The sequence below is a fragment of the Hemiscyllium ocellatum genome, chromosome 9, assembly GCF_020745735.1.
Source record: "Hemiscyllium ocellatum isolate sHemOce1 chromosome 9, sHemOce1.pat.X.cur, whole genome shotgun sequence".
NCBI classification, from domain to species: domain Eukaryota; kingdom Metazoa; phylum Chordata; class Chondrichthyes; order Orectolobiformes; family Hemiscylliidae; genus Hemiscyllium; species Hemiscyllium ocellatum.
Window position 1 is genome coordinate 110,727,413 of NC_083409.1, and position 11,776 is coordinate 110,739,188.

The window sequence follows — 11,776 nt, forward strand, 5'->3', positions numbered from 1 at the left end:
AGAGAGTGTGGGTACACAGTGGGTACACAGAGTGTGTGGATATAGAGTGGGTACACAGAGAGAGCGGGTACACAGAGAGAGTGGGTACACAGAGAGAGTGGGTACACAGAGAGCGGGTACACAGAGGGAGTGTGGACACAGAGTGGGTACACAGAGAGTGGACACAGAGAGTGGACATAGTGGATAAAGAGAGAGTGGGTACACAGAGAATGTGGTTATAGAGAGTGGGTACACACAAAATGGGTGCACTGAGAGAGAGTGGGTACACAAAATGGGTACACTGAGAGAGAGTGGGTACACACAGAGTGGATACAGAGAGAGAGAGACTGGGCACAGAGTGGGTACACAGTGGATAGAGAGAGAGTGGGTACACAGAGCACGGGTACACAGAGGGAGTGTGGATACAGAGTGGGTACACACAGAGAGTGGGTACACAGAGAGAGTGGGTACACAGAGAGCGGGTACACGGAGGGAGTGTGGACACAGAGCGGGTATACAGAGGGAGTGTGGACACAGAGTGGGTACACAGAGGGAGTGTGGACACAGTGTGGGTACACAGAGAGTGGACACACAGAGAGAGTGGACATAGAGAGTGGATAAAGAGAGTGGGTACACAGAGAGTGTGGATATAGAGAGTGGGTACACACAAAATGGGTGCACTGAGAGAGAGTGGATACACAAAATGGGTACACTGAGAGAGAGTGGGTACACAAAATGGGTACACAGAGAGTGTGGGTACACACAGAGTGGATACAGAGAGAGAGAGACTGGGCACATGGGTACACAGTGGATAGAGAGAGAGTGGGTACACAGAGGGAGTGTGGATACAGAGTGGGTACACACAGAGAGTGGGTACACACAGAGAAGGGTACACGGAGTGTGGACACAGAGCGGGTACACAGAGAGTGGACACAGAGAGAGAGTGGGTCTACAGAGAGTGTGGATATAGAGAGAGTGTGGGTACACAGAGAGAGAGTGGATAAAGAGAGAGTGGGTACACAGAGAGTGTGGATATAGAGAGTGGGTACACACAAAATGGGTACACTGAGAGAGAGTGGGTACATAGAGACTAGGCACATAGTGAGTACACAGAGAGTGGATAGAGAGAGAGTGGGTACACACAAAGTGGGTACACTGTGAGAGTGTGGGTACACAGAGTGGGTACACAAAGAGAGAGTAACACAAAGAGTGGGTACATACAGAGATTGGGTACAGAGTGGATACACACACAGAGTGTGTACACAGAGAGAGAGTGGGTCTGGCCTCTCTCTCTGTGTGCCCACATTCTCTGTATGCCTACTCTCTGTATACACACTCCCTACGTGCCCACTCTCTCTCCTTGTGCCCACTCTCTCTGTGTACACACTCTCTCTGTGTGTACCCACACTCTGTCTCTGTACCCACAGAGAAAGTGGATAGAGAGAGTGGGTACACACAAAGTGGAAAACTGAGAGAGTGTGGGTACACAGAGAGAGTGTGGACACAGAGTAAGTGGGTACACAGAAAGAGTGGACTCAGAGAAAGTGAGTACACAGAGAGTGTGGGTACACAGAAAGTGGGAACATTGAGACTGGGAACAGAGAGAGTGGGTACACAGGGCACACAGAGTGTGAGTATACAGAGTGGGTACACAGAGACAGTGGGAACACAGAGTGGGCACACAGAGGGAGTGGATGCACAGAGAGAATGGACACACAGAGAGGTTGGGTACACAGAGCGAGTGGGCACATAGACTGGGCACAGAGAGAGTGGGCACACAAAGAGTGTGTGAACAGAGAGTAGGCACACAAAGAAACTGGGCACACAGACTGGGCACAGAGAGAGTGGGCATAGAGAGAGACTGACCACACAGAGACTGGGCACACAGACAGTCTGGGCACCTAGAGAGTCTGGGCACACAGATGGCACACACAGAGAGAGTGGGCACATAAAGAGAGTCGGCACAGACTGGGCACTTATAGCGAGATAGACCACATAGGGCGACTGGGCACACAGAGAGGCCAGTCACAGACAGAGACTGGTCATGCATTTACTGCAGGAACATACACAAAATTAAACTAACTGAGTGTTTATTGACTGATGGAACACATACTAAACCAAATTAACCGATCCTTCATTTACTGCATTAAACTAACTAACCATTCACTCATTGGAGAATATAAACTAAACCAACTGGTTATTCATTCACTTGGGCAACACTAGCCAAATTGACTGACCATTTAATACGTGGGGAGCACAAATTAAATTAGTTTCATACAAAGACGACTGTAGTAATTCACCAAGTCTCCTCTGACAGTACCTTCAAAACTTGCAACTGCTCCCACCTAAAAGGACAAGGGCAGTAGAGACAAAAGAATGCCACCTGCTGCACATTCCCCTCCAAGCCACTCACCATCCTGACTTGGAAATGTATCGCCGTTCCTTCACTCTCACTGGGTCAGAATCCTGGAATTCCCTCACTAACAGCATTGGGGGTCTACCTACAGTGGTTCAGGAAGGCAGCTCACTCCCACCTCCTCAAGGACCAAAGAAGGATAGTGTCCAAATCCTATGAAGGGATGAATACATAAGGTTTATATATGAGGGGGATATATTGGTTAAGTGGTAATATCACTGGTAATCTAAACTCCATGTAAATGCTCTGGGCACATGAGTGTGAATCCCATCATGGCAGTGGGTGAATTTGGAATTCAATAAAAGGCTAATCTGATGATAACCATGTAATCAAATGTGATTGTCATAACAATGATGTAGTGCAGTGGTATTGTCACTCCACCTGGAGAAGGAGGCCTGGATTCGACTTCAGAGATGTGTCTGAACAGGTTGATTAAACTTTGAGGCCCTTGTGGCACTGTGGTAGTGTTCCTATGTCTGAGCCAGTAGGCCTGTGGTGTGTCATAGCATCTTTAACAGGTTGATTAGAAAATAACCAGCTTCCTGGCATAGAGATGGTGCTACCAGGGACAAAGCAGATGGCACAGAGGACCAACAGGCATTGTTGCCCATACTGGTCTCAGCCTGGAGGGAGTGAGAGAGGCTGAAACAGAATGGGGCATTCTTTTAACAAGTAATTGACGTCACTGTGCATGGGACCTGATGGGAAGAACAGTGTCGCCATTGGTCTATCAGAAGGCAGCTGACGTCAGTGACCCCATCTGCACATGTGCCCACAGCCATTTTCCCCTTCAGAGTAATTGAGTTAATTAATTCAGAGTAATCACTTGGAAAATTAAAGAGATTTGGACATTCTGCGAACACATTCTGGATGTATCAAACATGTCAGAGCTCTGGAGAAGGGTAGACATGTCGAGTGTTACTATGGGACACTGGCACCATAGGATATAGAACATTAAACAGTACAGCTGCAAATGTGTTGCTGGTCAAAGCACAGCAGGCCAGGCAGCATCTCAGGAATAGAGAATTCGACGTTTCGAGCATAAGCCCTTACTCGAAGATTAAACAGTACAGCACAGGAATGGACCCTTCAGCGCGTGACGTTATGATTAGATTACTTACAGTGTGGAAACATGTCCACACTGACCCTTCAAAGAGCAACCCTACCAGACCCATTCCCCATACCCCTTCACTATAGGCAATTTAGCGTGGCCAATCCACCCTAACCTGCATGTTTTTTTTTGGACTGTGGGAGGAAACCGGAGCACCCGGAGGAAACCCACGCAGACACGGGGAGAGTGTGCAAACTCCACACAGTCAGTTGCCCGAGGCAGGAATTGAACCCGGGTCCATGGCGCTGTGAGGCAGCAGTGCTAACCACGGTGCCATGTGCCGCCCATAATGCTGAACATGACGCCAAATTAAACCAATCCCTTCTGCCTGCCTTTGGCCCATATCCTCGTAGAAAGCGACAACTGCAGATGCTGGAGAGTCAGAGTCGATACGTGTGGTCCTGGAAAAGCACAGCCGGTCAGGCAGCGTCCAAGGAGCAGGAGAATCAATATTTCGGGCAGATTCCTGATGAAGGGTATATGCCTGAAACGCTGACTCTCCTGCTCCTCGGATGCTGCCTGACCTGCTGTGCTTTTCCAGCACCACACATTTCAATCCCCATATCCTTCCATTCCTTGTATATCCATGTGCTTATCTAAAAGCCCCTAAACACCACCACCCCCCAACTTTGTATCTGTCTCCACCACCATCCCTGGCAGCACGTTCCACATTCCTACCACTCTCTGTGTAAAAAACCTACCCCTCACATCTCTTTTGAACTGGGATATCATAGCAATTACAGAAACATGGCTCAGGGATGGGTGGGACGGGCAGCTTAATGTTCCAGGTTACAAATGCTACAGGAAGGATAGAACGGGAGGCAAGAGAGGAGGGGGAGTGGCATTTTTGATAAAGGATAGCATTACAGCTGTGCTGAGGGAGGATATTCCTGGAAATACATCCAGGGAAGTTATTTGGGTGGAACTGAGAAATAAGAAAGGGATGATCACCTTATTGGGATTGTATCATGGACTCCCTAATAGTCAGAGGGAAATTGAGAAACAAACTTGTAAGGAGATCTCAGCTATCTGTAAGAATAATAGGGTAGTTATGGTTGGGGATTTTAACTTTCCAAACATAGACTAGGACTGCCATAGTGTTAAGGGTTTAGATGGAGAGGAATTTGTTAAGTGTGTACAAGACAATTTTCTGATTCAGTATGTGGACGTACCTACGAGAGAAGGTGCAAAACTTGATCTACTCTTGGGAAATAAGGCAGGGCAGGTGACTGAGGTGTCAGTGGGGGAGCACTTTGGGGCTAGCGACCATAATTCTATTTGTTTTAAAATAGTAATGGAAAAGGATAGACCTGATCTAAAAGTTGAAGTTCTAAATTGGAGAAAGGCCAATTTTGACGGTATTAGGCAAGAACATTCAAAAGCCGATTGGGGGCAGATATTCGCAGGTAAAGGGACGGCTGGAAAATGGGAGGCCTTCAGAAATGAGATAACGAGAATCCAGAGGAAGTATATTCCTGTCAGGGTGAAAGGGAAGGCTGGTAGGTATAGGGAATGCTGGATGACTAAAGAAATTGAGGGTTTGGTTAAGAAAAAGAAGGAAGCATATGTCAGGTACAGACAGGATAGATCGAGTGAGTCCTTAGAAGAGTATAAAGGAAGTAGGAGTATACTTCAGAGGGAAATCAGGAGGGCAAAAAGGGGACATGAAATAGCTTTGGCAAATAGAATTAAGGAGAATCCAAAGTGTTTTTACAAATATATTAAGGACAAAAGGGTAACTAGGGAGAGAATAGGGCCCCTCAAAGATCAGCAAGGTGGCCTTTGTGTGGAGCTGCAGAAAATGGGGGAGATACTAAATGAATATTTTGCATCAGTATTTATCGTGGCAAAGGATATGGAAGATATAGACTGTAGGGGAATAGATGGTGACATCTTGCAAAATGTCCAGATTACAGAAGAGAAAGTGCTGGTAAAGGTGGATTAATCTCCTGGACCTGATCAGGTGTACCCGAGAACTCTGTGGGAAACTAGAGAAGTGATTGCTGGACCTCTTGCTGAGATATGTGTATCATCGATAGTCACAGGTGAGTTGCCGGAAGACTGGAGGTTATCTAACGTAGTGCCACTATTTAAGAAGGGTGGTAAAGACAAGCCAGGGAACGATAGACCATTAAGCCTGACGTCGGTGGTGGGCAAGTTGTTGGAGGTAATCCTGAGGGACAGTGTACATGTATTTGGAAAGGCAAGGACTGATTAAGAATAGTCAACACGGTTTTGTGCGTAGGAAATCATATCTCACAAACTTGACTGAGCTTTTTGAGGAAGTAACAAAGAGGATTGATGAGTGCAGAGCAGTAGATGTAATCTATATGGACTTCAATAAGGCGTTTGACAAGGTCCCCCATGGGAGACTGTTTAGCAAGGTTAGCACGGTGGCTCAGTGGTTAGCTCTGTTGCCTCACAGTGCCAGAGTCTCAGGTTTGATTCCAGCCTTGGGTGATTGTCTGTGTGGAGTTTGCACATTCTCCCCGTGTCTGCATGTGTTTCCTCCAGGTGCTCCGGTTTCCTTCCACAGTCCAAAGATGTGCAGGTTAGGTGAATTGGCCATGCTAAATTGCTCATAGTGTCAGGTGCATTAGTCAGAGGGGGGGGGAGTTACTCTTCAGGGGGTTGGTGTGGACATGTTGGGCTGAAGGGCCTGTTCCCACACTGTAGGGAATCTAATCTAATTTAATTAGCCTTTTGGACACAGAACTGGCTCAAAGGTAGAAGACAGAGGGTGGTGGTGGTAGAAGGTTGTTTTTCAGACTGGAGACCTGAGACCAGTGGAGTGCCACAAGGATCGGTGCTGGGTCCTCTACTTTTTGTCATTTACATAAATGATTTAGATGTGAGCATAAGAGGTACAGTTAGTAAGTTTGCAGATGACACCAAAATTGGAGGTGTAGTGGACAGCAAAGAAGGTTACCTCAAATTACAACAGGATTTTGGCCAGATGGCCCAATGGGCTGAGAAGTGACAGATGGAGTTTAATTCCGATAAATGTGAGGTGCTTCATTTTGGGAAAGCAAATCTTAGCAGGACTTATACACTTAATGGTAAGGTCCTAGGGGGTGTTGCTGGACAAAGAGACCTTGGAGTGCAGGTTTATAACTACTTGAAAGTGGAGTCTCAGGTAGATAGGATAGTGAAGAAGGCGTTTGATATGCTTTCCTTTATTGGTCAGAGTATTGAGTATATGAATAGGAAGGGTTTGGTGGGAAATGGACCAGGTGCTGGCAGGTGGGACTAGATTGGGTTGGGATATCTGGTCAGCATGGATGGGTTAGACCGAAGGGTCTGTTTCTATGCTGTACATCTCTATGACTCTATGCCTCACCTTAAATGCATGCTCCTAGTTTTTGATATTTCATAGAACATAGAACATCGAAAGTACAGCACAGAACAGGCCCTTTGGCCCACGATGTTGTGCCGAGAACAACTCTAGGAAAAAGAGTCTGACTATCAACCCTATCTATGCATTCCATTATTTTATAAACTTCTATCAAGTCTCCCCTGAGCCTCTGCCACTCTAGAGAAAACAACACTAGTGTGTCCAGCCTCTCCTTATAGCTTATACTCTGTAATCCAGGCATCATCCCGGTAAGCTTCTTCTGCACCATCCTCCCAGTAATGTGCCGACCAGAATTGCAAGTAATACTCTAAGGGCGGCCTAACCAAACTTTTATGAAGCCGTGGCCCATCCTGACTCTTGTACTCAATGCTCCAACCAATAAAGGCAAGCATGCCACATGCCTGCTTTACCACCTGTCTACTTGGGTGACCACTTTCAGAATGTGATGGAAAAGAACCCCAAGATCCCTCTGCACATCAATGCTGTTCCAGGGCCTGCCATTAACTCTATACTTTTCCTTAACACTGGTTTCCCACCAGTTAAGTAGGACATCAGTTAAAAGACACAAATTATCAATGGGGCATGCTCCTGCTGAACTCAAAACGGACCTGTAAATAGGAGGACAAATTTTATACAAAATAAAACAACCTAAATATTAATTTATAAGGAAGGACTAAATAAAGGGAGGACATACATGATTAGGAATTGAACATGAGGAAAATGTTTTTTGCCCAGAGGGTGGCGGGAATCTGGAATGTGCTGCCTGGGGTGTGGGAGGGGGGGAGTGGGGTGGTAATTGAGGCAGGATCACTCACAACCTTTAAAAAGTACTTGAATGAGCACTTGAAGGGTCATAACATTCAACATTATGGTCCAAGTGTGGAAAAGTGGGATTAGTGTAGATGGGTTGGCACAGACTCAAGGGGCTGAAGGGCCTCTTCTTTGCTATATGATCCTATGACCTTGTAAATGTAAACAATGATAAACAATGGTAAGTAACACACCCATGAATGTAATGTAAAATAAAGTCTAAAATTAAAGTAATTCACACAGATAGAAAGATCCCCTTGAACTCCTTGTCCAGCGATGCACCAGCATATAAAGAAAACAGGGAGAGAGGAGGCAAGAAGACATTGTGAGGAATGAGAAATATTCCTGGGACTTGGCAACAGGATAATCTGTACTGGGGAATTAAGCATTTGGGGCATATCGCCTTTCAAGTGTTAGGGAGGGCCAATAAAATGGTATTCACTGGAGATAACAGGATGGCAGTGGAAATAAAGATAATAAAATAGAAATAGATTTCATGTGGGTGGAGCAAAAGGAGAATAAAAGTTCAACCACTCCAATAGGTGCAGTTTAAGACCATTGAAAGGGAGGTGGAAGAAGGAATATGCTAACAATCAAGGAAATGCGGGAAAGCACAGAATAAAAATCATCAGGGATTTTGGTTACCTTGATGTGAATTGTCCAGAAGAGGTCAGTAAAGGCTCCAACAACATTTAATGCACATTTTTTCTAACCTCAGTATCCAAGAAATCTAACAAGGAACAATTTATTACTGGATCAGGCCATGGGGAATGAAACAGAGTGTATTACAGAAGTAAAGGTAGGCACATGTAGTGACTGTACTATCCAGTTAGACTAAGAACTGGTCGAGATATAAGCATAATGAAGGAGCAGAGTAAAAGAATAATGAAAGGGCTGATTGTGAGGGTGAAACTTGAGAAAGTAAAACAGAAAATGATACCAGAAAACAATTGGTCACCATGGGGGGAAACATTTCAAATTGTGATTGATACAATGTAGGAAAAATAAATTCCTCAAACTATGAATAGCAAACTAAATCCTAATGAAGTATCATGAATTAATATAAACATAACAGTCATGTGGAGGATAAGGAAACAGATATTGCTAATATTCTCGGAGACATTTTTAAAATATGTTCGAATTCCCAGTTGCACACAAAAACTAAAATTGTTGCAGAAACTCAGCAGGTCTGGCAGTATCTATGGAACGAAAGCAGTATCAACATTTCAGCTCAGTGACATTTCAGAATAAAAGCAGAAAGAACTGAGGATACTGTCAGTCAGAGACGAAAATAGAATTTGCTGGAAAAGCTCAGTAAGTCTGGCAGCATCTGTGGAGAGAAATCAGAGTTAATGTTCCGGGTCAAGTGACCCTTGCTCAGAACTGAAAATATGATCTGAAAATCTGTCTACAGCCTGCCCAAATGATGTGTGGTAGCAGAGGAACTTTCAAGGAACTTACTATCTGCTGCCCTTGTCCTTCTCAGTAGAAATGATCATGGGTTTGGAAGATTCTATTTGCACTTCCTATCATTTTCAATTTGAAATGTTTTGTCCTCAGGCTGTATGCCTAACAGGGGATATATAATGTTAATAAAATTGCAGTTGTATTGAGATATTTAGATTGGTACATGATGTTTGGATCAAAATTCAATTTTATTGCCAATTCTGTAATATTCAAGTCAGAGTGTTGTGTAATTTTAAATAAAGTATATTTTCGGAGCAAGGGTCACTTGACCCGAAGCATGAACTCTGATGCTGCCAGACCTGCTGAGCTTTTCCAACAACTTCTGTTCTTGTCGTTGTTGAAGTATATTTTTGATCTTACTTCAGTGTTTACCAGGAAGACATTACAAATGGGTGTGCCAGTGGTAAAACAGATTAGAAAAGATGTCATTTAATTTACAGTAAATAGAAGGAATATGAAATAAACTAACTCAGTCAAAAAGGGAAAAAAAATCTCTGGTCCAGATGGATTTAATTTCTGTGTTTAATAATAACTGCAGGAGAGACACATAACCACATTTATTCATTCTTTTGAGATAGGTATACAGGTATTGCGAGACAGCTGATGAATTTTCATGTTTTATTTCTGTTTAACAAGGCAGATAAAACATATCAATTGAACATATCTAGTCAGCTAAACATTTGTCTTTGGGAAAACACTGAAATCTCTACTAAAGGAGAAAACGGAGACTATCTAGAAAACAATATGATAATATTAAACAGTTGGTGTGAATTTCAAAAGGACCATTTGCTTTACTATTCACAGAGTTCCTTGAAAATGGAGTCGTGGGTAAACAGGGCAGTGAAGAAGACATTTAATACACTTGCCTTCTTTGGTCAGAGCATTGAGTATTGGAATTGGAACATCATGCTGTGGCTATATGGGACATTGGTAAGGCCAATTTTAGAACACTGTGTACAATTCTGGTCACCCTGCTGCAGGGGGATGCTGTTAAGCTAGAGAGATTACAGAAAAGAAATTACAAGGATGTTGCTGGGACTGGAGGGTTGTACAGGCTGGATATGCTGGGACTTTTTTCCCTGGAGGGTTGGAAGCTGGAGGGTGACCTGATAGAGATTAATAAAATCATGAGGAGCAAGGATAGGATGAATGGCCAATGTCTTTTCCCTGGGGTGGGGGAGTCCAAAACTAGAGGGCATAGGTTTAAGGTGAGAGGGGAAAGATATAAAAGGGACCTGAGGGGCAACATTTTCACACAGAGGGTTGTGCGTGTATGGACTGAGCTGCCAGAGGAAGTGGCAGAGGCAAGTACAATTACAACCATTTAGAAGATAGTTAGACAGGTAGGAAAGTGTTAGAGGGATGTGGGCCCATTGCAGACAAATGGGACTGGTTCAGTTTAGAATATCTGGTCGGCATGGATGAGTTGGACCGAAGGGTCTGTTTCCGTGCTGTATGACTCTGTGACTCTCTGTCGCTCTCTTTTTTCTATTCAGTAATAAGGTATGTGGTGTCTGTCCCTAGTCGCCCCTTGAGAAGGTGGTGGTGAACTTCCTTTTTAAACCACTGCAGTCCATCTATTCAAGAAGGACAAGGGCCGTAGATACATGGGAACACCACCCCTAGCAACACTCACCATCCAGGCTTGGAAATACATCGCCGTTCTTTCACTGTCATTGCGTCAAAGTCCTGGAATTACCTCCCTAAGGGCAATTGTGGCTCAACCCAGAGCACATGGATTTGTTTTTTTTATTGTCAGCTGTACTCAAGTATAAATGTACAGGATACAGTCAGCGATTTTTGAGAAGATTTGTAGCTCAGGTTGATGGTGAGTATGTAAGTAGCTCACTGAGCTGGGAGAGTACAGTGAAGCTGAAAATGTGTGGCTGGTTAAAGCACAGCAGGTTAGGCAGCATCCAAGGAACAGGAAATTCGATGTTTCGGGCCAGAGCCCTTCATCAGCTCTGGCCCGAAACGTCGAATTTCCTGTTCCTTGGATGCTGCCTAACCTGCTGTGCTTTAACCAGCAACACATTTTCAGCTCTGATCTCCAGCATCTGCAGACCTCACTTTTTACTCAGAGTACAGTGAAGACTGTACACTGAGTAATGTTGCCACACAAGGTGCCATCCTAGGTAAACAGCACTAGATACAGAATCATAAGAACATTGTAGAAAGAAAAATTAAAAGTTAAACATTGCAGTAATGATCACATTGCAGACTTTCTTAGTTTTAAGTGGAACATGAAGAAATAAAGCAGAAAGTTCAAACATTACATTCTGCAGCAGTTCAAGAAGGTAGCTCATCCCCACCTTCTCAAGGGGCAACTTGGGGTGGGCAATAAACTCTGAATCAGCCAGGGATCCCCACAATCCATGAAGCCAAACTGAAAGAGGTTGAGTGCAAACAGCATTGCTTGTGCAGCTGGGTAGAACTCCAGGCAAAGCTGAAAATGCGTTGCTGGTTAAAGCACAGCAGGTCAGGCAGCATCCAAGGAATAGGTCTTGTGAATGGATACAGTTTCTGTCAATCAAACTATTGCTGCATTCTGACTGGGCAGGCCCTGCTATCTGCAGGTTAGCAAAGGCAGCTCCAGACTGTGTCCCAGTGAGTTAGAAAACTTTTCGAGTGCGGTCTC